The 26,239-nt window shown below is 38.2% G+C and overlaps 1 long non-coding RNA gene across 2 annotated transcripts in view; it reads right to left on the bottom strand.

Moving 5' to 3' along the window:
- Nucleotides 1-4,792: 4,792 nt before the first annotated feature.
- LOC107319032 (uncharacterized) overlaps nt 4,793-26,239 on the bottom strand; it is a 63,876-nt gene continuing 42,429 nt past the window's right edge. For both annotated transcript variants that reach the window (XR_001557624.3, XR_014947481.1), the window contains exons 2-3: nt 13,863-13,953; nt 4,793-12,567 (exon numbers count right to left, since the gene is read on the bottom strand). This is a non-coding gene — a long non-coding RNA (uncharacterized LOC107319032). The remainder of the gene's footprint in view (nt 12,568-13,862; nt 13,954-26,239) is intronic.

Consider the following 26,239-nt stretch of genomic DNA (forward strand, 5'->3'; position numbering starts at 1 on the left):
TACAGCTATTCAATCCAAAACTTTGCAAAAGCTTCTTCTGTAGAGCAAAGATTTCTGATACCTCAGCTTGAGATGGCAAAGGCCTGTTTTGCAGGGATGTTTCTGCCAGTAACTACAATTTGAGTTCCTCAGTAATGAAAAATAAGCCTTACCCATTCTAGATCATTGGGACCAAATAAATAAATAAATAAAACAAGAAAAGAGAATATATAGAACAAAAGCTATCCTTTCTGTGAGGTATTCATCTCGATACTACTGAAGCATGCAATTATCCTGTACTGATTTTCACTTTATAGTAAGTGAAGATGAAAGCATGAGCAACAAGGCTACAGTTACCATAAGCTGTTACACAAAGCTTCAAGTCAATAGTAGAATATGAAAAGTGAACATAAGAGTAGGTGCTGCAGCTGGTTGATTCATGTAGGAAAGAAAATTAATTTCTGTCACATATCTGAAGTACTGGAGAATGGGAATGTCTGTGATTAACAATATATTAAAAGCCTTTCCAAAGAAATTAAGTGATCCCAAGCTATCTGGATCCTATCCAGATTTCTTTGGAAGTGCTCAAATATGAGGATAATTGAAAGCCCATCTCTGGATAAAGATTTAATGTTAATCTTTATTCTGAGAGCAGAAGTCTATCACTCCTTGTTCATCTCAACATGTCTTTGAGCAAGGACACCATGGGAAGACACGATTAATATGAACCATTCAGGCCTAGTAGAGGCACCTTTTTTTCTTTCTTTCTTTTTTTTTATTTTCCTTTATTTTTTTTCCTTTTATTTTTCTCTTTTTTTTTTTTTTTCTTTTTTTTTCTCTGTTACAGCATGTAAGTACCTACTATGGCCAAGTGGTGTTTTGACTGGATTTCTAACAGGCACTCTGCCAGAGCCATAGCTTGTTAGACACAGTTGTAGGAATTCCACCAGAACTTCCAGTGGAATCCCCCAGCTGGTTAAAGGCTAAAGAACCACAGTCAAGCTGCCAAACCCTGGTACTTAGCAGAAATTTTTAAGATTCTTTTTCTTCTGTTCATTTCTGCTTTTAAATAAACCTAGCTTAGCAAAAGTCCATCACAGCCTGGAAGGTCTGAGCAAACAGAAGGCAGTTAGCAAATGGAATTACATGCAGAAAGGCTTTAATCCCTGCAGCCCTTATGGAACATCTGCTTGAATTACAGGCCATACATAAATTGTGTGTGTGCTTGTTTTTGTCACAGATCCTTCCCCTCCACCCTCTTCTCCCCACATCTTATATGATACAATGCAAAGAAGAAAAAAAAGAAGTACTAATTAGTACTTCCAGCCCCCCCATTACTGAAACTTGATATGTTTACCAAAAAAATAATTACGACATTCCATTCATAAATCTTCAGCAATGTCAGCATTATACTGATGGAATTATGATGTCCCAGTACAAATTGTCTGACCTGCTTTATGTTCCCCAGCACATAATTAAGGTGGCGGTGTGTTAAAGGAAGTAATTTTGTTCAAAGCTTTGGCACCAGCCGTGCAATGTCTTTTGCTCATATTGCTAACAGTTACCAGCCAATGCAAGGAACTGCCCCATGCTTGGCTCTCAGGCTAGGCATATCCTAAAATTAATGTTCTGGACATTGACTGTCTTGGGATTTGGGGCAAAAGGTCTTAATTTACCTCTCTTGAGGGGCTGAGCGAGGAAATAAATTAATGAATGATGAAAAGGAAAGCTTAAAAGCAGCAAAATTTTTTCAGAAATGTTGAAACAGCTTATTTCCCTTCTTTATAATCTTTGAACTTTCTTACCACGTTCTTTGAAGATAGATGTTTTACAAGAATCTCACACAGTTAGGCTTGTGAATTTCAGTTAGCGCATTTAGTTTTATTGCAGAAGCCTCTTCTGATTATTGATTATAGAGGACTATAGTAGTGTACATTACAGAGAAAATATCAGTGGCGACATAGGATGCTGATCCCAAACACAGCTGAGAATGTGCTCAACACTGAAGTTCCTGAATAATTGCATAGTTTTGAGAAATACAAAATATCTTTATGATTCAGTCACACAAATATCTTCCTTCCCATTGCAGACTGTGGTGATGTCTCCAAGCCTCAAACCCTGCAAGCTGAGACTGAGCCTTTGTGTTTTATGATCTCCAGCCTTTCTCAAATGTTCTGCAGTGAATTCCAGGTACGGTTCATATTTGCAAAATTTCCTTGTTTGTTAGACTGCAAGATTGCACTGAGGATGAAAATAAAATAAAAGTTGATAATATGCATAACTGCTAACACGATAAATGCAATTAGATTTTATAAGTATATTATATACATATATGTACACCTCTGTGAAGCACTGAGGCTTGAGTGGATCATAGGAAAATTGCTTCTGATAGTTCAGTTTAGGAACTGAACATGAAGTTCAGTTGAACACATTTTAAAGCTCTTTTCCTGCTATGGGAATGTATGACACTGGCATTTCTGCTCTGTTCTCTAGACAAACCACAGTGACTATAAGATCATGGCATTTATTTGCAAACTGTATGGATCATTTCAGCTAATCTGAATGTTACAAGCATTTCATTTCAGCATGTTTTTCTCCTGTTGACTCAAAGCTACAGTCTGTGGCTTAACAAGGCTAAGTGAAAAACACATCAACAGGTATAGAGATAATCTTTTCAAAATTGTGGATTGTAACCTTATACCAATGTGAAGCTCTGTTTTGAAGTCTGTTGCTTCTGAGCTCTAGGAATTAAGCTGTTGAGAAGATTGCCTTGTGAGACCAAACCTAGCTGTTACACTTTCCTGTAAAATATTAATTGCTGAATAATTTCCACATAAATACACTAGCAATTATTAATTTCATTGCAATAATTTGACTGTTTATAGCCTGTAAATTGAAGCATTGCCTATATGTAAATATATTGACTTTAGTGGGAAATGGAAGGATGCTGCTTTCTAATAAAACCTCTCTTATTTAATTAGCAAAATGTTACACACCTTCTTCTAAATGCCATAAGATCTCCTAAACATTTATAGGGCATGTGTTGACTAAACAGTCTTTAGCATTGCATATTGCAATAAGACTTTTACTTTAAATTGCCGTTTGAAGTGAAAGAGAACAAAAAAATTTACCAGGCATAAGTAGGGTGGTGGCTAAACTACTTGAAAATCAAAGCAGAACAAAAAATCAATGTAACATTTATTTCTGAACAAAGAAGTTTCAGAGTGGCTGAAACAATTTGACAAATTCTCTGAGTAGAAACAAAACTGACAAAAACGTTTCAACACAATGTTGAAATGCTTCGTTTTGAAAATGTCAAAATGAACTGTTTTGACGTTTCTAAATGTTTTGGTTTTGTGCATTGCAATGGGAGCCAAGGAAATAAAAGGCTAAGTTCACAGAGCTACTGGAGGGTTGTGTCCTCCTTTACCAAATCAATGCTGTGAGATGCTGTGGTTCGGGCGTGTCCCAGTCTGCCTACCCTCAAGGAAGCAGTCACTCTTCCACAGGATTGTGTGTGTTCCAGTTCTCCTCCAGCTGGTGATAACCCACCATGCATGATCACCTTGTGTATCATTGCATAGAAAAGGGATCATTCTCATCTCACAGTAGTTAGAGTGAGTTAGGAAGACTGCATTTCTGCCATGCACTGAATTAGGCTAACTGAGCTTTAACCAAAGACTTTCCTGCCTTAAGGAAGTGTGCTGGCAGCTGGGCATCAGTTACTTTGAGGTGAAACATCTTTAGTCTTCTCTTCTGTAAGGAATATTTCAATGTTTGCTGGAGAGAATTGAATTCATCATAAGGTGTATTTGGAGTATCTTTGGGTAATAATCCTGGGGTATCTCATTTATTTTTTACCCTTTTATATATTTTTCTCAAGTTAAGTATCATTTACAACCATTCGGTTGTATTCTAAGATGTGCTGTTTTGTACCAAGCAGTGGATTGACTCTATGGATTTTTGCCTTTATTGAGTAAATTACAAATACGTATGCTAATGGCTTCACTTTTTCATCCCTAATTTTACATCCTTACATGCTGCTACACATCTGTTTATCCAAAGATTCAAAACTAATTTCACTGACTTAAATGACAGCGCCATAAAGTAATTCCTGCCATAAGGAGCTGAAAGTCTGAGATCTAGGATTGCAAATGTGATACACTGAGAAGCAGTAATACCCATGCTATTTATATTTGCATGTGTTATATGTATTTCTGTGCATGCACATGTGTATCTTTTTAATCTAATATTTCTTTTCTTTCCACCTCACCACTGAAAAAGACACAAAAAAGCAAATTTAGTTTAAAGAAATTATATTAGTGTCTGTCCAAACAGTTGTATACAGCTTTCTTGTCTTTGGTCTCCATGGACATAAGGGAACAGTGATAAGATCCTTATTTACCTTTTGTCAGAGTTTTGTTATTCTTATTTACAACTGCATAACTGAAGAAATCGAGCCCAAACTGCACAGAACAATATTAGATGTACTTTATTAAAAAGGGGGAGTATGCATATGTAACTGATGATTTCATGATGTCAGTCCTCCCACTCTGTCTTAAACTCCCCAGTGCGAAGCTCGTTATCATGACACGTTTATGAAAACAAAAGGAGCATATTTATTTTTCCAAAACTGTCCTTCAAGAGCTTCATAAGGGCTTACTTCGTAGCATGTTGGACTGTGCCCTTTCCCTTTACTTCTCATAATTTCTATTTGTTGAAAAAAAAAAGTGTAAAATACAATGAAAGCTCAATTCTGGTTGTACGTAAGGCCAAGAGGAAAAATACTATCCAATTCAATAGTGTTCTGAGTCCTAAACCTCCTGTTTTCATCCCTGTTGGTGATAGCACTGTACACATGCCTGTTTGAAGTTTAAATGGTTTGGGTGAAGCTAAAAGCAGGCTTTTTTGAAGCTTCCAAAGCCCAGTAAATGTGTAATATTTTGGATTGCTTTCCTTCTGCTTTGAGTAAGGATTTAGATACATTTCCATGGAAAACTGTTCCTTTAGTCAACCTGAAATGTGTAAAATGAGATCCTTCTGTACTGAGGTAGTCCTGCTAAATTATGTCCCATTAAAAGAATAAACAAAGCACAGGCTCTGAGCTCTTTCTGCAGTACAAACAGGAAATCAGATTTAAGAGCACAAGGATGTAGGCTGGTCACAGGAATTAAGACATTTGCAAAAATCTCTAGATGGGGCTTTTAAACCTAGATTGCCTTGTAATTTTGTGTCTCAATCTCTATAACACTAATGAATACATTAAATTACTTAGTAGAATATGTATGTATACATCAGGGACGCTACATTTTTCTTACATTTACAGTAATAGTGTCCTAGCAGCATCTATATATAAGATTAATGCGTAATCAGTCTAATAAAAACAGATCAGGAACTCCATTTGATGCCAGTTCAAAATCCTTTGCTGGTTTATTTATAATATCCAGGTGTTTTAATAGAAATTGAGAGATTTATACAGTAAATGATTTCACAGCTTTTGCCCGTTTGATTAAGCACATGCATGAAAAGTTAATTTATGTCCCTAAGAAATCAGCAAGTATGGAAATATTTTTAAGATACAAAATAAAATGTCTCTTTAAGACATTAAGTATATACTTCTAGTAGAAATTTGTTCATCCAAGAGTTTTATTAATTGCAGATATGAAGAAATATATAAGCCAATTATCAGCCTTTTATGAGAGAAAATACGATTCCTAGTGATAATTTTAATTTAAATTTATCTCTCTTTTTTTGTTGTTGTTGTTAACGAGTTTGTGTTGTTTTAAGTGAATTTCTGGTAAGTCTTTTATGCATTTCAGCAATACCACATGATTGAAATCAACAGTACTGCTGAAAATTGGATACATTTAGTGAAGTGTGTTCATAGTATTTCTTCTTCCACTTGAAGCTGGAAGTCAGTGCATGAGATATTTTGCGGGTTTCTTGTGGTAGAATAAAGGCATGTTACTGTTATATTTTAGTGTACTAAACTGAACACAAGTCAGAAATGTATGTGGGGTTTCCTTGCTTCAAACAATGAACATGCAATTTTGAATATAAATTCTTGCACTTTACTGAATAAGGTCTGAATTTTCCAACCTTAATTGCATCAAAGTGATGTTTATTCAATATATTCAACACCAACTAGGTGTTGTTGGTATGTTGGCCCTTCATGGTAAAAAGCCCACTAATAACAGTGGGAAGATCTGTTCACTTCAACCCAAGCCTTAAGTTGGCTAAAGCAGCCATGCATGGGACCAATGCAAAGATAATGTTGTATTCCTTTCTTGATATGAGGTAGATATTACCTGAAAAGGCTGAAAAAGCACTCAGTTTCAGTTCTAATATAGCTCTATCCTTGAGACATACAAATGTATGGATGCTTGGGGCTTTTTAAGTGTGTTTTTCATAGGCCTTTGTGAACTATCTGCTACTGACCATTTCCAGGTGCTTCATAAAACTTGAATGTAGCCAGACTAGTGCAAAACACCTGCCCCTGGTTGTTCTCACCAGCCTTTGAGCCATCTCTGGGACAGTGCTTCTATTGATTTTTCTACATATAGGAAGAAATATTGTTCTGTGACATAAAGTATAAGACATCAAAGAACTTCTGGAATCTTGTGGATCAATTTGAAAACACGATGAACAATCAGCAAGCTGATTCAGTGCTTCTGCTCTTCCATATTCCAGAAAAAATAAACTGGTACATACCACACATGCAGAAAAATATTAGATGAGGCTCTTCAGCCTGCGACTGTAGAGAAATGCAGACTTGCTGATGTGTGGGTCTCTGGCAGAAGAATCTCAAGAGCTCATTGTAGCTCATGGTACACCTTTGGAAAGACGTGTATCTGAGATGCACGAGCATCTCACAGATCTACTTTTTACACAGGAGAGTTCTGAGATGTGTATGCAACAGGAGAATTGCACGGTCCTGTCTACCTTCTCTCTCAGGATTTGTCAGTATTTCATTATCCACAGCCACTCATTCTGTACAGTCTTTGAATAAACTTCATCCTTGCTTCCCCTTGCCCTCCTATCCAGGTGCAGAATTTGTATACAGCCTCCTGGCCCTGAGGCAGTAATGCTACCCCGGTGAGTTATCCTGACACTGTAGTACATCCTGCCTTGAGTTTTAACATCACTAAAGACATTTTTTCCCCCAAAGGAAATAATGACTTTCAGTAACACAGCTTGTTGTGAGATCTTGTTGGAAATCCAAACATGTGGCACTTTACGAGTGTCAGCAGATTTTTTTAGTCTTGTGTGGCAATACGTGCTGTGTAGTAGATGTTGGAATCTGACCCTTCGGCTCTGCCGCAGTGGTGTCCCAGGAAAACCATGTCGAGTTGCCTCTCTCTCTTTTCTGTTTACTTTCTTTCCTTGGATATACCACAAAACTGTTTACCTATAAAGCAATCTACATGTGTTCTATCTGTTTGTCAGGATCTGAAATCCTGCCTTTTATCTGATCAATCAGTTTTATACTGTATTTATCTTGGAAACCATCCATATCTTTTTTTTTTTTTAATGGAATTCTAGACTAACTCTGCACTAGAGGTACAAAGAATTAAGTAAGAGGCTGAGGAAGGTCGTAAATTTATTTTCTCTCTCTCCCACAGTCTTGTAATAATTAGTATTTTTCAAGTGAGATTTTTTTTTTCCCCTACAAAAACCCAAACTGTAAAATCCAGTTTCAGTACCTGTGTTCTGTCTAACTGGAACTGAGAGCAATAGTGATCAGGAAAAAACAGGCTTTACATTCATCCTTGAAAAAATGAAATAGAGTTTCTGGTTATTAGCATTAAGAACAGCATAAATAACTCTGAGCACACTGCTGTGTAATGTTCAAGTACAAAATAATCTTGTAACAGACTGCCTTGTCTGAAACTTGGGCTTGGCATGTTTAGCATGTTTTACAACATCAGTTTCTGTTACAGCTGTTGGCACCAGCCAGCAACATGATTGAGAGGTTTTGATGACCTCAGCTTCTGCAGTTTATTAAGTCTTCCAAACAGATAAAGAGGCTCTGTCAAGTAGCTCACTCCCAACATCTGCCTTACCTGTTTGTTGTTATGGTCTACTATAATTGTAGTGTGAATTTTAAGTGTCTGTCTGTGAGGGAAGAGAGAAAGCTGCTATTCCATGGCTGAAAGAAAGGGAAAAGAACAAGAAGAGGCAACCACTGAATACAGAGCAACTGGCCAGAAAAGCTTACTTTCAGTAGTCGCTTTTGGTAGAGGACTAGTAGGGTTAAGAAATATGTGATGAAGGACAAAACTTGAAAATTTAAAAGCTATGTTTTTTCCAAGTTAGATAAAACTCTTTGGCTTGATAAAGGAATCCATGTGGAATAGTGGTTAAACTGATGGTTTAAAATAGGTTGAAATTTGAGTGAAATCAGCTTTTCCACTGATGTTTCAAAACTTCTCAGGCAGGGAGGCTCTGGCACAATAGGAAAAGAATACCAAAACAATGCTAAGGAGCTCTAGAGATTTCCAAAACCTTATTGAAGCAGATGTGTATGGTAACTGTTAAATTGCAGCCTGAACCACCAATGCCTGAGCACCTGGGGAAAGGATCCAGTCAGCCCTGGGAGTACAGGTGAAGGCAATACAGCTTTGTGTCTGGAAGGGATGGAGCCTGGCTGCACCTCTCTTAGACCTCATTTAAGGCTGTTTGGCACTGAGGAAGGGTTTCTGTCTGGAGATCTCTTCTTCATGGAGTTTCCTTCGTGAACCTAGATCTTCAGAGACAGGTGAGGACTTTCCTTTTTCTTTGTAACACCTTTCTGTTGATTGCACTGGTTCCCTTGTCATTGCATCTCCTCTAACACCATTCCGTTGCATTGATCTTTCTGACACTTACACACATGTAAATAAAATTTATCACACTAGGAAGTTCCTTTTACCTACACATTGCTTGGAAGTGGCAACTCCTAATTCCACCACTTAAATCATATATTATCATCAGTGGACAGGAAAGAGTTTGGAGACTGAATGTTCCCTTTTCCTTTTGGAGGTTCTAATGTAGCACGTAATGCTTTTGATACTTCAGTACAAGCCAACAGGAGAAAACCACCTGAAGTCAACAGCAAGAACTTCATAAAGCCTGTAGGCAGTCTGTCCACTCAGATAGAGCCAAGAGCAGGTTAAAATTTACAATGACCTCCAATTTTTTGCAGCAATCTGTGGCAACCACACATTGTGTATGTGTAAGTTGTGTATGCATCGTCATGTCTGCCTTGAAGTAAGTCCAGCTGCCTTAGATGTTGGCTCTAGGATGCTATGGTAGATGTGTCATTCTTTCAAGTGTAGGAATGACTATAAGCTGCAGGTATAAGCTCTGGCTAGAGCTGAGTCTTTAATAAGACTTTGCCTTTCCTGTTCATCTGAAGATTTAATGTTTTTGTGTGCTTAAATCTGAATGGATGGTCTTGAATGGGCAATCTATGATTTTGGGAATTAGTACCAGCATTCAAAACACAGTGTAGTCTTCTGAGACTGGAATAGGTCTCATTCTAGAGATCATGTGTGAAAATGCAGCCTGCTATTTTTTGCAGAGCAGAAAGGAGGGTCAGATTGTTCTGAGTCATGACATGGAAAGCTCTATTTACTCTTAACTTAGGAATTTGTTATGTAGTATTTAGGATTATTCTGTCACAATCAAGAAAATGCTGGCACAGGCCACAGAAATGACAGCCTGCTTGGCTTGATCTCAGTCTGGAGGAGTTTGTAGGGATGCCAGCAACTCAATCACATCTGAAATTGTAGCAGATAAAGTACTGAAAAGTAACATGTAAACAGTAAGTAAATACATGAGTAAATGGAGAATGAAGTTGTTGTTGGCTGTCTTTCTGTGGAAGCAGGGAAGCTTGTGATAAAATGCAGCTATAAGTAGAATTCTCATTTATTTACTACATTAGAGAAGCTAATGATTTCCAAATCCACCTGCACAATATGCCTGCTTTAAGATGCCTCAAGGATTACCATTATGGAAAATGATGAAAAGAGCACATCTTCTAGCCAATATTTTTTTGTGTTTTTAAATTAGGTCCAGGTCAGAAGCTAATGGGATTTATTTTCCTTTAACTTCTGATGTCTTTGAATCTAATCTTAAACTTGGGCAAATTCATGAAAAGTTGAGAAGTGTGTTTATTCCAGTCTTGAAAATATGGCACTTTTTCCTCTAAGGCTGCCATTTTCAGTCTGGAGGAAAGGTGCAGGCTTTAGGCCGTGCTTCGGTGTCGGAGACCATCTGCCAACACTAACATTAAGAAAAAGTTAATTATGAATGGTGTCTTCCCATGCTAATAATTTATTGTAAAGGAGTTTTTTAGCTTGTTTGTAATGGCTGTAGCCTAAGGGTGCACACTGTATAAATTGTCCGCTTACAGGATATAGAACACTTCTTAATAGGCCTCTGATGATTAGGAGAAGGGAAAGAAATTAAAGAGGCCATTTCCCTTTAGGTATGCAAATGGATTGCAGAACAATAGATGGAGATATGATAGATCATGATAAAACAACCTCTTTTCTTTTACCCTGTATTATGAACTAGGCAAGTAGCAAGCTTCATCATGTGTCAGCTGAAATGTGAATTGTTTCATAATTGAAACAATGCTGTTGCCAGATAGTTCATGTTAAATCACAAGACAAACTACCACTTTTTGTGCCCTAAAGCAGTTTAGGGTTTTGCTGCCTAAATCTGTCTTAGCAATGCTTACGTTATGACCTTAGTTTAATTTAACTCTGCCTACTTTAGCCTCATTGAGCATCCTACTCAAACAGTTGATTTATACTAGATTTTCCTCTAGAGTTATAGTTGACATGTGTGCATCTCCTAAACAGCTAATATTTTACTGCCTGTTTGAAAGTAGCTCAGTGTCTTTAAACAATTAAGTGAGCAGCAGGGGCTCCATCCTAGTAGACTGTCACCCTCTTACACATAAGTGTATTCTTTCCCATGCATTCTCACATGCACACATCTGTGCAGGTCAAGCATCTGCTATTTTCTTGCAAACCTGAATATTCTGGAGAGACATATTCATGTTTCCTGGTACTGGAGTAACCTGACTATTTTAATAGTCAAAAGCTGTTTGTAGGGAATTGAAAGGTGAGAGGTGATGGATAATATTGCCTTTAACAATTGCTCTTCAATGGCAAATAGAGCTTCTTGGGATCTAAATCAGTACCGAAGTCAGAAGTGGGTGCTTAACAACAACTTTGAAAATTACCCACCTTGCCACCCTGATGAAGGCCCTTGAAACATGTTAAAGTGTGGTGGAATAGCTCGCAAAAGCTCTCCAGTGCTAACAGTAGGGCAGCCCAAAGTGAAGTTTCCCCTGCAGTATCTAATTGAGGGGCTGGTTCTGACAGCCACTCTGCTATGCTGCCAGTGTTCAGGAGACAGGATGCTGGAAATTGGCAGGTGGGGCTTAAAATCACAGGAGTTTTTTAAACTACAAACCATTTGAAATCCTTTTGTTCTAATGCATGCGTACTTGGACTTGGCACTGTCCTTATAAGTATGATGTATCAAGAGTAGCAGGGATTAGGACCTCAAATACAGTTTGAGTCAAATCTTTTTGCTAATAAAGCCTGTAGTTCTCCCAATATGAACAGCACCTGAGTTTGTTCTGATTCTATCAGGTTTGAAAACTACCTACTATTTTAATTGCCTGTATTTTGCTGTTTTTCAGTACAGCAGCACAGACACAGGGACAAAGTCTGCAACTGAGCATTCAGCCAGTGCTGAAAACACTGAACTATTTGTTACAGTCGTGAGAAACTTAGCTACACGTGAGAAACAGTGGCATTTTACAGCGTCTCCCAAAATAAATCAAGATTTAGGAAGTGATCGAGTCTGCATTTTATAGGAAAATATTTTGTTTTGTATATTATAAGTGACCAAACAAGGAAGTGAAAAATTCCCCAAGTCTGTGAGCTGTGTTTGGCTCTGTGGCTTGCTTTCTGACAATTCAATGTCCCTTACTTTCTGAATTCAGCCTTTCAGTACAGGAGAAATTTATTTGTAGGTACACACATCCTCTGATCTAAGTTCAGGATGCTAAGTGGAGGAGGGATCTTCCTCCTGCTTGGTGACTGCTGATGGTTATAATAGATCACCCGGGTCAAGTTAAGGCTGCCAGATCTGTCTTTAGCTCTTTGCAGTATGCAGTTATTCTCTCAATCAGATGCAAGGCAGAAAAGCGTTGGGGGAAAGGGTAAGAAGAATTTTATGTTTTAGTCATCTGGGGTTTCTAAGAGCTGTAAATTGGGATTTAGAATGATATTGCTGTTCTTTCATTTATTTCACCAAGTAACAAGGGAAACAGCACTTTGAATGTAGTACTAATGAATAAATAATGCACTCATTGAAAGCTGATGTCGGAGAGGGAGAAATATATCCAGTACTTTTTAGAGGGCCCTGTAGCTCCTTTAATGTACAGGGTCAGTGAGAGGAGCCATGTGGAGGCACATGTGGAGCTGGTGTGGCACTGCTGCCTGCCCAAGCCAACAGGGAGGCAAGGGCATTTCTTCCATGTCTGTGCTGTGAACCTAGGCTTCTCATGTAATGCTAAGCATTCTGCAAATAAGAGAGATGGAAAAAAAAAAAAAAAAGAGAGTGTTAGTTTAACGTTGTTTGAATCTGTAATTCCTCTTATTTAGCATCTATTCACTGTGTGCCCTCTGACTTGGACATGGCTGCACTCTGAGAGGTCCTTGGCCAGCTGAGTACAGTGAGGAATTGCCAGTCCCTTTGTGGAAGCCCTAACCACTTCTTTCAAAGCTCTGTCATCATATCCTTGGCCTGTCTGATGATCTTCGCGCAGATATTTATCACCTATATCGTTGTCAACCAGCAATGCGGTACTATAAACGTTCTAACTTAGACAAAATACTGCCTGGTCTTTACAATGGCTACTGTTTCAGTGGCCAGATATCTGTGAGGTTAAGCAAGAAGGTAAAGCAGTGGGAGGTGGCAGACAGAAGCCTGAATAGTTGTGTTGTCATTTGTTGCTTTCTAGTATTTTCTTTCTGGAATTGAAAACATACAGCAAAATTCCTGTTTTCTTCATTTCATATCTAGAAAGTTTGCTTCCAAAGCAGCAATGGGAACAATGCACTTATTTTCATTTGATTAAAAAGAAACTGTGAAGGCCAGGAAAAGACAGTGCTTAGAGGTTACGCAGGGATGGGAGGAAGCATGAGGGGGTTCCGATCCCTCAAGATTATTTATGATACCTGATGTTGTTATGAAATGAGCTGCCAAAGGTCTTAATATTCTGAAACATCAGTCTGGGTATTTTAAACCTTTACTACACCGACATCAGTGATGATCAGAGATGTGGTGTGATCCCTGTGAATATTTGTGCTGTTTTGGAAAAGGAATACCTCCCACAAGTATGCATTGGTAAAATATGTGGATTATAAAGTCTTGATCAATACTGAGATCAGATCAGCATAGGATGATAACTGTGAAAGACTAGTTGTTTCTTTTAGGAATGAAGAAATCAGTAAGCCATGCATAGCGTGCATTTTAAGATTAGTACTGCTTAGGAGGTCACCTCCTGGAATCAGTGCATCTGTGTGGATGAAGGCATTTCTGGGATCTCTACCATCATTCAGACGTAAAAATATATTTTAGAATGGATGTGTAATAGACTATTAAATTTTATAAAATGAATATTTGCAGTTAGCATCAACAAATACATTTCATTTCATTTGATGTTTGTGTTTTTCCTGGTTCTTAACTATTAGATAGATGAAAAGCTTTGAATCCAGTTTGAAATATGGTATTATATATCCCACATTAGGTATCTTTGAAATAGCATGTGTGGGTGTTTATGACATTTTTGAAGATTGATGATTGACACTTACTCCCATAAAAAGTAGTAATATGAAGAATTGCTTGTTCCAAGAATATTGAGAACATTTCTTACTTCGATTTCTATTCCTTCACTTCTGAAACCTGAAAAACAATTTTATTTTTTAAGAATAGGAAAATATGAACAAAAAGACACTATTAGGCTCATCTACTGTTTCTTATCTGACTGCACAATCTAAAAATCAGCTCGTATTCTGCCTCCTAACGTCACACAGTGTTTTTTCAGGTCTTGATGACTGTAAAGCCAGTGCTGCATGTACCTTGCTATTCCAAAAACCCTGAGGAAGACAAAGCAACTATACAGGCAATGTGAGGAAAAGGGCAATTTTGTGAGGCAAATTCTTTCCACGATGAGTGTGTGTTTGGGGGGGGGGGGGAGGGGGAAATAGTGTTATTAGAAGTAAAAAATTTAAGAAGCTTCAATTTCCGACCACATTTCAACATGCCTGGAGTAAATGTCAGTAGCATTCTGGACCCTAAGGAAGTCATGCTAACTCTCTGCTTTAATGCAGATGGCAATTTGAGCATAGTTAATTATTCTCCTCTCTGCTTCTAGCTGTGGCACAATCAACTCTCTCTTTTGTACTCTGATGGTCATACCAGAAAGAAGAGGGATTGGCAGAACTGCCATCTTGCACTTCTTAGGGCAGAGTTTGGCATGTTTAGGAGACTGGATGACAGAGTCCCTTAGGAGGCAGTCCTGCAGGGCAGAGGAATGCCAGAAGGCAGGACACTCCTAAGGAATGACATAGTGAAGTACAGGAGCAGGCCTAAAGATGAGCTGGTGGGGAAGAAGGCAGGAGTGGCTGAATGGAGAGATTTGGCTAGAATTCAGGGGGGGAAAGAGACTTTCTGACCCTTGTGAGAAGGGACAGGCTACTGCAGAGGTGTTGTGAGAGAAGTAGGACTAAAGCCCAGCTGGAGCTTAATCTGACTATTGTGTTAAAGACAATAAGAAACGTTTCTTGGGAATACATTGCCCATAAAAGGGGGAGTGCTGGGGAGGGTTGCAGAAGCAGATCATCTTGAGTGCCATCCTGTGGCAGGTGTGGGACAACCAGGTGTACAGACCTGTCAGTTTGGGCTTATTAGAAGCAGGTCCTGCCTGAATCTACGGTGAGGGGACCTGCTTAGTGGATGAGAGAAAGGCTGTGGATGCTCTCTAGCTAGAATTCAGTAAACTTTTGATACTGTTTCCTATATCATTCTTCTGAAGAAACTGGCTGTTTGTGGCATGGGTAGGTGTATGCTGCACTGGGTAAAAAGCTGAGTGGTCAAGCCCAAAGAGCTGTGTGGCAAATGGAGTTAAATCCAGCTGACCGGGCATGTCCTGCAATGCTCAGTACTGTGGCCAGTTCTCTTAAATATCTTTATAAGCAATCTGGAAGAGGTGATGGAGTGCCCCACAGTAAGTTTGTACACAGCACCCAGTTAGGCAGGACTGCCAGGGGGGCCTGTGTGGGCCCAGCTGTGGGGCCAAGGCCTCTGTGTGGGGCTCGGTGGGAGAAGTTCCGGCTCCTGAGTAGGGTCACAATGTTCTGTGAAGCACCAGAGGCTGAGGGAATAGGAGCTGGAAAACTGCCTGATGGAGTCATACTTGAAGGTATTGGTCTATAGCTGACTTGAATATGAGCCAGCAATATGCTAAGGTAACCGAGAAGGCCAAACAGCACTGTGGCCTGTATCAGAAATATCCAGCAGTCATAGGTCCAGATTGTTCCCCTGTGATGCCACACCTTGAGTACTGTGTACAGTTTTAGGCTTCTCACTACAAGAAAGGCATTGAAGCATTGGAGAATGAACAAAGAAGGGCAACAAAGCTGGTAAAGGGTCTGGAGAATAGAAGTCTTATGAGGGGCAGTTGAGGGAACTAGGGTTATATAGCCCAGAGAAAAGGAAGCTCAGAACAGACACTATCCTAACTCAAAGGAAGATGTGGTGCAGCGAAAGTCAGTCTCTTACCAAAGAAAGATGTGATAGAACAGAAGGAAATGTCCTCAACCTGTGCCAGAGAAGATTCAGATTGGACATTAGGAAAAAAAATATTCACAAAGGATTGTGAAGCATTGGAACGTACTCCCCAGGCAAGCAGTTATATCACATCCCTGCATAAAGGTGTGTAGGTGTGGTGCTTAGGGATGTGGATTAGTGGTAGAGTTGCACTGTTGTGTTGATGGCTGGACTTTATCATCTTAAAGGACTTTTCCTACCTAAATATTTCTGTGATTCTACATAATGATAAAAATTATCTCATTCTCATGATGCCACATGAGATTGGAGTCTTAAAATGATTTTGTTTAATTTTCTTTTTTTGCGTCTGAAGTTTTATACATAGTTTATCATTTTGGAAGGTTTCAGCTATGCTAACTGGGAGAATATTGGAGGACTTGTCTAAAGGATCAAAGCAAAAACTAATAATGATGAGCACATATGATTATTTTTGTTATCCATTCCAGAATTTTTACAGGTAAAATGAATTGTTATCACAGAATTAAAATTTCAGTCTCCCTAATGTTTAGGCTAAGACTTTGTGTTTATTCTTCAAGTTTCCAGTGGATTAAGCTGGCTTTGATATAAGACAGTTGTAAATTTTATCTGGCCTAGTTCAGGTCACTTTTTGCTGTAGATGGCTTTTATTGGCTAGTATTAAATTGTGTGATTAAAAAGTAACTGTAGAACATAAGAAAAGATGCTAAACTAAGTGTTTTTATGTATTAAAATAAGTTCCTTTCTTGTGAGCATTTCTGCTATAAAAAAATGGCCGTCTTTGTTTCACAAAACTACACTGTGCAACGGTGCCAATACTTAAGGAGGGTACTCTTTGAAGATCAGTTTGTGATACAACAGAGTTTGGGGATGTAGGACTCCTTTTTATTTAGAAAATGAGTAGATAACAGATATAGCTATCTGTGAGCTGTTTGCACTGATAAATTTAGTTGGTGCAAATAATCATATCTCCTTCAAAACACCTTACAGCAGTTGTGAATCTGGGCACTTCTGCCTCTGCCCATTCAGTTAAAATACTTACACTGCAGTGGGCCAGTTCCTATTCAGCTGATCAGAGTGGGATTTTAATGTTTGCCCTTTTGAAAAGCATTATGATAACAAGAAAAAGGGGACCTCTAGGGTCAGAGATGCATTATTGTCATAAAAGTAACAGATATTTTACTGTTGTTTTAAAGAACAAATTACTACTGGAAAGATGCATTCATGTAAAAGGTAAGATCTAATTTATGTATCTGTCTTTGTGATTTTAAGCTTTTCGTGTTCAAAATACTGAGAGGAGGAATAGTATAGAAAAAAACATATTTTTAAATCTTACTAAGTTTTATTTATCAGTTGTCTTGGACATGCACACATGTTAATTAGAAGGAAGTTATATAAAAATCCCTCATTGCATGTCATGCAAATAATATACATGCTGTGCAAAAACTGAGTTTTACTATTCATTTTTAATAACATAATTGTACGTCTTGCAATCTGCAACTCTTTGTGCTCACTTTATGCGATAAAAAGTAATATAAATTTCAATGTTAGCAATACTGAGTTTTGTGAACAGCAAAATACTTCTGCTGTCTCCTAAATGGTAGCTCAATGTGTTTTAATTGAAAAAAATACAGTGATCTGTTGAAATACTGATAAATAACTTTGTGAAAAATGCAGTAACTGGCATACTCTCTGAAGTCTTTTCTCCCCCATCATAGTATGAATCACACAGCAATCTTGAAACAACACGTAGCATATACCTTTACATTCCGGTGGAATGACAAATGTGGTATTTTGCAGTGTGCTGAAAGAGTGGTGATGCAGGAATAAGTAGGAGTAGGAAGTACACGGGAGTTATAAAGATCTCTTTTACAATGATACCTGCAAAGGAATCAGCTAGAGAAATTCAGTTTGTCGCCATTTAGTGCTTGAGATAATGGAAGCAAAAATACACATCATTTCCAGCCCCCTGGCATGATTGTATTTTTTTATATATGCTTGAACAGGACACAATCTATTTTGTTTCTGTGGTTGAATACTGGGGGTCATTTTGCATATATTATTGCAAACAAAAGCCAGTATAGGGTTTCTTCTTGGAAAGGTTTCTCACCGATGAGGCTCAAGCTTTGCATTTCTTGTCCCATCTGGTTCTATGACCTGTTTGCAAATTTATTGATGTAAAATATCCCAAAGCACAGTAAAAAGTTGTCAGGAAGAGAATAAACTTAGATACAATTCCATTCTTCCTCATGTACTACAGCTGCTTTAAGAGGCTGTTGCCAGTTTCACATCTCCCCCCACCAGCACTTCACAACAGCTTTTGAACCTGGATCATTTCACTGACCTACTTTCTAGCATGATTTCGTAACTAATGGGAGTGGCGTAACTTGAAATGAAATCAATTGTGGCCGGTTTCCTTTGTGAACCTGAGCTAAGGTGTGCTCACACTGATCTCTTTAGTTAGTTTCCACTGAGAGCAGAAATAAATAGGGGTGTCAGAGTTGTTTCTGCAGACAGCGTCTGACCTTTGGCTGATGAATGGAGCATCCACCTATAGATGCCACATGCTTTACCTTATGCACACTGATCTCTAGTTGAGTAACTTTTATAAGTCCTCTTGAGTACCAATACTAAATGTGTTCTGAACATTTAGGTGTTTTGTAGTAGACAGAAAAATACATATCAATTGATGCTCCTGGCTTAACTTCTTAAAGTGTTTTACTTGATAAAGTAGACAGCATGCTTTGAAATGAGTTTTACTGTAAGAACGTTTAGGACTTTGTATGTCTTCAAATTAAAACCAGTTTGAAATTTGATTAGAAATGAAATGTATTGCTGATGAAAATGTAGAGTCTATTTTATTCAGTGGTTTAGTCAACTCTGGTGGCTCACTGGCTCCTGGACCCCCATTTGCTGTACAGCTACAGCTATTTGTGAAGCTACTTCTGTGGGTTTCAGCACAGCAAAGAGGATTATCTGCAGCACAGGAACAGAAATGACCAGTCAGAGCCTAGATGGAAATACAAGAATGTCTATGCTTTACTGCTAGAGAAAAATGTCAGGTAATTACTCCTTGAGCAACACCAAGATTGCATTTAACTGATTGTTAAGATAGTGGGTACTTTTGAGGTTGTTTCTCAACCATCTTTTTCTTCAAAAGGGCGAGTTTATTGGCAAATTTACTAATAAATTTAAACAACCTTTCTGCTGTTCTGTAGGTTAGCTGTAACTACAGGGAAGCTATGACCTGATCCCGCGTCCAAGTATGTGGCTTTTGTGGATCATGAGTGTGTGAACAGGGAACTTAAAAAATATGTATATTTGTGTGAGAGAGATAAGGAAGAGATACAGTTGTTAGGTCTCCAGGGGAATGTTGAAGCTCTGAGCTTCAAAAGCATTTAAGAGTCAGCTTCAGTGAAGACACCCTCAGACACAGTGTGACCAGTACACAATTGTGCCTGTACTGCGGAAGCTTTACTTGGAGTAGTTTGAGGGTTTTGCTTTTGGGGTTACAAGTTGGAGAGGAGGATACTGCTAACAAGGTTCCAGTTCACATGTATTTCTCACTGTTAATGCATATGAGATAAAAATATGTTGTGACTGTTCAATTTTCCTCTAAAATAAGAGACCCAAATCCTAGAGTCCCCTAGAAGTCAGAAAACACATTTGTAGCTGTTAGTGGCTCTTATGATCATGCTTTTTTAATGAAATGAAGTAAACAAAACGTTTTTCTTCTTCTCCAGTTCAAGTGTTTTGGCATCAACCTGTATATAATGTTATTTAACTTACAGACTGTAACAACTGATTTCTTATGAATTGTTCTTTTTTTCATTAAACAGTGCATATATGTGTGCACTGTTGTACCTTGGTTTTCAAGCATCTTCTGTTTGTTTAAAGGGAAAGGACATGCACCTTGAAAGTCAGTTGTCAAACAAAGTGCTTGAATTCCAGCAGAGCCAGATTCCCAAAAGAGCAATTGTTGCCAGTTCGTATTATGGAAAAGCCTAATACCTACACACTGTTCTGTGGAGCCTTGTTCACACACTTTAGCAGCCTGAATTAATTCTCGTGTTAGAGTCAATCAGCTTGAGAGTTTTCCTGAAGGCAGGTGTTTCCAAGTGCATGTTGTTTTAATGAAAAGTGAAGATAGCTGTTCTCAAGTATGTAGACCTAGAAAGAGAATTTCCCAGTGGTTGCTGTAGATATACCTACCCATTAACAGTTAAATAAGTAAGATTCTCTCCAGTGTCAGACACGGCTGGTAAACCAGCTTTGCGAAGGAAAGAGGCTTGTCTCTCTTCTTAGATCTTTTTTCCCCTTTGTCTGGTGCTGTGATGCAGGCCCAATGCTAAAATATTATACTTTGTGGTTTTGTAGTGTTACCATTTATCACTTTGATGTTATCACGTTATTCATTGACAGTTTGTTCTCAGTGAGTGTTGTTGCTTATTGTGATGTATTTGGTCACCTTCCTTAAGAAATTAGGAAAGGATTTTAATGGGATTACACTGCCGACCATAAAATGAGGAATTGTCAAATTCTAGAAACCTGATGTATGTGAAATGGAGGTTGGCTGATGCAGATACTAGCATCTGCATTGTGCTTGTGTAGCTAAAGCAGCAAGGAGGAAATGTTTTTTAAGAGAGGTAAGCTTTTATGGGGACAGACTGGTCTTAAACTTTGCTTTTATTTACATAGTAAATAAATTCACGCAATAAATTTGTCAGTGTAAAATGCCCTCAAAAAATGATTCTAAGAATATCTGTGTAAGGTGAGTTTGGATGGAGATAGGGACAAGTCAGTATCTCGAACATGCCATGTCTATCCTAAGAATAATAGGAGAATCTGTCAGTGTGGTCTGATTGCATCATCAGTGCACCCTCCCTATTGAGGCAACTTGCTTTTGCAGCTGTTTGATATAAATTCCTTGCATATGTCTTAGTCCAGTTAGTTTATTTTTACAAACAATAAATAGCCTTGCATTCCTGCAGTGCTTCCCTTCCCTCGGACAATCTCATGGAGCCATTTGCCACGAAGACGGTGGCTGAAATTAGTGGCGTTTGCACAGATGGTGGCCATCATTTTGGAAATCTCATAAATAGGGGAACACGTGGACTTTTTCCTCCCCCTTCAACATGATCACAATAGATTATCAGGGCCTACAAATCACTACCAGATGATATTAAGTTGCTTTGATAACACTCTGGGTCCCTTCCGGTGTGATATTTTTCTTCATTAGAAAGGATAGCTCAAGCACACCAAATCCTCTTACTCTTTTCTCAAAATTTATAGATCTCAGTCTCTAAACTAATTGTTAGTTGCACAGCATGCCTTAAGCTGTGCCCAGACAGAGCAATTACATCCTCCGGCCCTGATTAAAGGCACAGAGGAAACAGAAGTGCAAAGAAAATGAAACACTCTTGGCTGTTTGGGCAGGATGTCATTGCTGTTGTTTGCCTTTTTTGACATTTGTTGATAAAAGTGAGAAAGGAGGTCAGTTATCCATCACTGACCCTTGTTCAAAGCCAAAGATGTGACAGGCTTGTCTCAGGCTACTGACTCCATTTATGAAATTATAAACAAAAAAGGGTTCCTAGGCGAACATGCTGCTTTTCTAATAGCAGGGCAATAATTTCTTCATTTTTTCCCCTGCTAACTTATTGCTTTCTACATCTTTTAAACTCAGTTACTTCCCTGTGTATAACTGAAAACACAAAATTGCTTTGTTCATGAATGACCAGAGCTGTACTGTCATATAAGCTTTCCAATTTACATGGAACAATGAAAAAGGGATATACAGATGTTTTTGAATAGTTGGACATTTCTTACTTATTGTTTCTTGCCTGTAATCTGCAGCTTTTTAAGAGGTGTGTTTTCCTTTAGTGATTCACTAACTTCACCACTGACTATTCCTATACTTTAACAGTCAAGATCAAGTTTTTCAAAGAAAAATTGGAAAGCTCTATTTGCTTTCACCATATACCTTATGGAAATCATCATGTTTGTGCTCTCAGATCTGAAGTGTAAGCACTTGTTTTTCAAGTGCTCAAGTGGCTTAAAACTTAATCATATTTAAAACAGATAATAGAGAATTATAATGTTATTACGTTAAATCTAAGCTTATGTTTTCAGTGAAATCTTCGCTAATGTTCCTGATCTACTGGGGGTTATCTATTTTTTTTTTAGAGTACTTTGTGTGGAAGAGGCCCAGTGTGCTGTATTGTGTTTTCAGTATTTTAGCCAGGACTACCAGAGACTTCATGCTTTGCAGTCTGTTTAACCAGTTTCTCTAATTGCTTTACGTAATACACTAATGTGGGCTGCTTCATAGTAAACAGATGGGTTGTACAAGGGATCAAATCCATAATCTTGTGGTGTCTAGAAGGAGACAGAAACAAGCAGCTTCAACATTTTGGAAAATAATAATAGATTTCTAGTAATAATACTCCTTCATTTTTGTCACTTCATAGCCACTTTTTCTCATTTGATGAAAAAGATGAATTTTCTATTAAATGACCACACCTGGTCCTAAATGCTTTAAAATGTCTGATAAACTCAGATGAACATGATAGCTCATATATACAGTGGTAGTTGTTGATCTCCTCTGTGTCACCTGCACCATGATTGAATGGAAGAGAAATTTGCAGCAGTCACTGACTCTTAAGATGTCCAAACTTCAAAGAAGTTCAGTGAGCTTGAAATGATATCAGGAAGTAGATCAGACAAAGCCTGCATCGGGTGCATCTATGGTTTCCCCACTTCTAAGTTTTTACATGGATTTGGTTTCAGATATTCTCTATGTGGAAACTGTACACTTGATAAAGCCAGAGCTCACTCCCCCATCAACTCTGGTCCCATGGACAGTTTTATTATATTGCTGGTGAAGGCTGACTGATCTGGTATTAGTAGGATAATACAGTAAACAAACGGCAGGTCGTAAATTAGGGCCACGGACTTTGAAGTCTTTGTTTAAGTGGTTCTTTAATTGCTTTATGTGATACACTAACACAGACTGCTTGATGGTAGAAAGATTGGTTGCACCACGGATCAAATACATAATCACATACTCATTGTGGAAAAAAATAAGAATAATTTAAAAAGATCTCTTTGACAAAGTCCATATGGCCAAGAATCCCCCCAGACCTGCTGCAATTTACAGTGGAGCATTGTTAATCAGTGTGTTAAGACTCCACAGAAGAAAGCAGGAAACCTTGTCTTATATTCTAGCAAGGAGCAGCACTGAGCAGTACTCAGTTTTCAGGTGCAGTGAGTTCCTACTCTTCTCAGATAATCAGAGAGATGAATACTGACATCAAATAATAATTGCTAAATACAAATTGTCTCATGATTGAAGTCATCCTTTAGCTAGATTCATCATAGAAAAGTTCTGTTGCTTGTCCCACCATTTTTTTTATTGATCTTAATGCACAAACTAACCAGCATGGCCAGAGTAGCCTTGCAAAAAGCAAACAAACAAACAAACAAAACTTCAATAGGACTGCTTCCAACCTGAACTGATGTACACAGCATTTGTAAGATGTAGTTCTTGGCAAAAGCTCACACAGATTTGCCTTGTGTTGCTTTTTATAGTATGGTTATGCAGGTATTTATCTGTACAGCTCAGAAATAAAGATGTTGTAGGGTACTTAAGGGTGGCGGGCAGGGGGAGTGGAAAACTGTTGGTTTTTCTTTTTTTTTTTTCTGTTGCTGTGTTATTTAAGAACCTTGCAAGGAAAATGAAATCCATTCTGACGGTCTATTTTCAAGCTATCTATAAATTACTTTGGGACACATTTCCTGAAATAAACAGAATGCACAAGGGGTCTGCTAGCTCTATACGTGTCACTTTGGTGCAACGGGTGAATATAACCACTGTTCCTGTAAGTCAAGGCTGAAGTGAGACATTACATGCCATGTGGGAGAGGCTGTTAACAAATTGGTGGAAATGGTTACGGTTTTCAACTTGTCAAGCATCATTTTCTTAGCTTGATGACACCTTGTAAGACCAATAAATAATTTATGGGGTATCTAAATGTTTCAAATAAGAGTTTAAGGACTAGAGGAAAGAGGTCTAGGGTCTCATAGTTAATCCTATTCGAGCAGCTTCTTATTAAAACAGCCCTCCACAAATTGATTACAGCTGCAATCCCTTTTAAGAAGGATTATTTAAAAATCCCAATTATAAAGACTATTTGTAAAGAGTAAAATACTTAGTGTCAGTTTTGCATGGAGACTGTGGCTTGACTCAGTTGGCAGAAGTGGGTTATCCTTTTCCTGCCTTTCTTTTCAGGAGAATCTGCTCATCGTGATGATTTTAAACAGTGGCTTTAACACAGTAGCTGCAAGGAGGTTAGCTTCTTTTCTTGACATTTGTTTTCCTTGGCTACCTTCGCTAGCCCCTTTGTTGACCTTTGCCTCTTCTAGGTCCTTCCCCTTGACTTCATCTGACATGAAGAGCAGATATTTGAAGTCCAACCTAATTCAGGACTTGGTCCAGAGATCATTTAATAGTGTTTCCCCAAAAGGGCATCTCTGCCATTCTTACAACCAATGTGAGTGAATGTGACAGAAACAAGGGGCTATTATGGCAACGTTTTGCCTCATGTTAGATGTCTGAGATCAGCTTTGAATGACTTATTTGGCCATTCTTGTGACATGAGCAGCAATAAACTGGCTGATGAAGATAATTTTACAGTGGCATTGTGTCACTGAATATTCCAGTGCATGCAAAAGTGCATCATCGTGCTAAAGAATCTAGGCAGGCCAGTGAATCTGATTTAGTGGTCAGTCTTCATCCTGAAATGTTTCCAACAACGTGATAATGTCAGTATATTTTTGAATGCTATAGTGAGATCAGAAACTGTTGCCTTGTGCAAGGTGCCGCCTAATACATCAAGAGACACTCATATAATGTGCCTGAAGTCCTTTAAGGAATAGTTTTCTCACAGCTAAACAATATAATACAACATCATATTTGCATTTTTGAATAAGACTGCCTCAGTTGTACTCATTCAAACAGGTAGTGTACATTCTAAAACTTAAGCCATCAGAGTCTGTGTTTGAACTGCTGCCACACTGCTTATTTTCTTATGGCAGGAATGTTTGAAATAGTGTATATTAAATAAATATTGAAGAGCAGTCTTTAAAAGAGAATTGGAAATTTGTAAACATGAGTATTTGATCAAGCAACTGAACACTCAGAGATCCAGTCAGGGAGAGAAACATACCCTATGGCCATTTATCTAATCAAAATTAACCAAGTGCTTAAAGAGTGAATGCTTGTAATGAGCTGCTTGTGAATAAGCTGGCAACCGCAAACAATTCTCTGAATACAAATATACATTCAAGGAACAGCAAAACTGCTTCTGAGCAGTTAGTGAATAGAAAAACAAAAAACAGGTGGCATTTACCAAATAAATTATCTTTCACCCAGTTTTGCTGACCATGACAGGAGTGATAAAGGCAAACAGTGCTTCCTTTCATAGATAAAGAAAAAGGATAGCTGAGTAAGATGGTAGATTGGGCAACTTCTATTCAGGTCTCCGTTTAATCACACACTCACCATTTTGTTCTAGTCTCTCTGCTTTACCCTCATGTTTTATTCTCGGTACTTAGGGTCACATTTTTCAAGGCTGAAAACAACTTCAGTTAATTTTAGCAGGAGTTAAAAGCAGGCCTTAGCATTCCTGTGTCTGCTTTTACACACACATTTGTTATTGTATGTAGTGGCAATTCTCTCCTTCAGACGGGCACTGAGACTGTACGTGTGTTGAAGGCAGTGAAGTGTGTATATAAAATATGTAAGCAATTGGGCTAGATAGGCCAATGTCATGGGGTATTAGCAGCTCTCCTGCTCAGTGTGTATGATAAATAACAACTGGATCAGGCCATTTATGCTTGTGTTTGTGCTCTTGTTTGTGTTTAACAATTGCACGAGTTCAGTGATGTTTTGTTTCAACAAACTGTAAAAAAAGTCTGACTATTGGAAGGCTTTTGAAGTGAACATTTCACTCTGCAATTGTTTTGCAAGTAGTGTTAGGGACAGGAACCCATTAAAACAGGTTATTTGTATTTATTTTTATTTTGTCTGTTAGTTTATTAGAGAAAGACCACTAATAAAGCTTTCAATCTCGCATCTCATCTCCATATGGAGTGCCCTGTGGGCATATACATATCTGCACACATACATGTAATTATTTCACAGGAGTATCTAGTCATCATTCCTTTTACAGTAGTTTTAACTTTCTGCTACATGTGCTGAGCTGCAAAGTATTAAGGCCTATAATTCTTCAACCCTTTAGATGTGGTTTGCTGCGGGGGGAGGGCTGTAAATCCATGGTGGCAAACAAGAAAAGCCTGAAGCTGTAAGCAAACAGGAAACAAA

The sequence above is a fragment of the Coturnix japonica genome, chromosome 6 (genome assembly GCF_054131305.1).
Source record: "Coturnix japonica strain WE chromosome 6, WE-NBRP24, whole genome shotgun sequence".
Taxonomy (NCBI): domain Eukaryota; kingdom Metazoa; phylum Chordata; class Aves; order Galliformes; family Phasianidae; genus Coturnix; species Coturnix japonica.